The sequence below is a fragment of the Elephantulus edwardii genome, unplaced genomic scaffold, assembly GCF_000299155.1.
Source record: "Elephantulus edwardii isolate Elephantulus edwardi_28Jun2011 unplaced genomic scaffold, EleEdw1.0 scaffold00112, whole genome shotgun sequence".
NCBI classification, from domain to species: Eukaryota; Metazoa; Chordata; class Mammalia; order Macroscelidea; family Macroscelididae; genus Elephantulus; species Elephantulus edwardii.
This window is the reverse complement of record NW_006399862.1, coordinates 11,434,457-11,435,917: the sequence shown is the minus strand read 5'-3', so window position 1 is coordinate 11,435,917 and position 1,461 is coordinate 11,434,457. Positions and strand designations below refer to the sequence as shown.

Below are 1,461 nucleotides of genomic sequence, written 5' to 3'. Positions count from 1 at the left end.
AGAAATGGTATCTCTATTTGCAACTTTTTGAGAAAGCGCCATACTGCTTTCCACAGGGGTTGCACCATTTTACACTCCCACCCACAGTGAATCAGGGTTCCAGTTATAGCCTTCTTGAACTGCTTCTTGGCCAGGTACATGGGCCGAATGGCCAAGAGTGGGAAGGTGTGCGCCTTGATCATGATGGTCATGTACAGCAGGACTTTGATGAAGTCTTTGAACAGCTCTGTGTACAGTATGTACACAGCCTTGTTATCCCAGGGGTTTTTGCTCTGGAGGTCCATGGAGGGCAGCATGTACTTAATGAAGATGGTCAGCACCATAGTCATCAGGATGGCATACTCAAAGCTAAAGAACAGCTGCCCCTCCAATCAAGATGCTGTGATAGGGGTGACTGAAGAAGAGGAAGTCCAGGACACTCAGAAGGAACATGAGGGAGACAAAGTGACAGTGAAAGAGCCAGGAGATATTGGGGCTGCATTCCATGGAGTCTACCTGGTCCTCAGCCAGCCAGTGGTAGTGTTTGAGGAAGAGGAGAAGAGTGAAGAGGATGACAAATCGGGGGCTAAAGTCATCCTGGAAGCTGGTGAAGGCGAGACAAGTCTCGGTGACAGTGTACCAGGAATGCTCCAGAAGTTGCTCTATCTCTGCTCCTCTCAGCTACCCAAAGAACCCCTTGCTCCCCTCCCCCAAAAATTTCCCCTCCCCCCAAAAAACACCTTGCCCATCACTTTGCCCAACAGAAAGACAAGAATGTAGGTCTGGTTGTACAGGACGACCATGCTGGGGCTGGACTTGGTCAAGGACACCACAATGGGGTAGAACTAGTGCTTGGGGTAGTAGGCATGAGCCACCAAGGCCCCGGTCAGTGCCAGGATGGCCACCATCATCACTGTGGTGCAGAACATTGCCCTAGTCAAGAGACTAGCAGCTTGATGCTGCAAGCCTGCTCAGTATCATAGCTTTTTGATCTCTGTTCAGATTCCACATGAGCATAATAAAGTAGAAATCTCATTCTTTGCAGTGTTATTAATAATTTGTTATGATACACAAAGTAAAATAACTTAGCATAGTCAATAAGATAAGAAAATACATTTTTAGCATTCTCTATTTTTAACCAAGATCCATCTGATGTCACTAATGCTATCCCTTATTTCATGTCCTCTTCTGAATCTAGCTTGAATTTTGGCAGTTCTTTGTTGATGACTTCAGCCACTTTAAAATTCTCTTCAGCAAGATATTGTGAGATACTTTCCTCATTCTTGTTAGCTTGCTTTTCTTTGAAATGGGTCGGTCTTCCAAATTTCTTGGTGAAGACAAATGAGCGTATCCAGCACTGCATCTTTTTGTTGACACATCTCTTTTGGTATTTTGTAAATTCCTGGAGCCTTGTTTCTCAGCACTTTCTTCAGTGTACTTCTTTCTTTAGTACCTTTGGTGTTTAATCATTTGTCACTCCCT

The 1,461-nt window shown here is 44.9% G+C and overlaps 1 pseudogene; it reads right to left on the bottom strand.

Moving 5' to 3' along the window:
- LOC102867183 overlaps nucleotides 1-908 on the bottom strand; it is a 6,580-nt pseudogene extending 5,672 nt beyond the window's left edge.
- Between the last annotated feature and the right edge of the window lie 553 nt (nucleotides 909-1,461).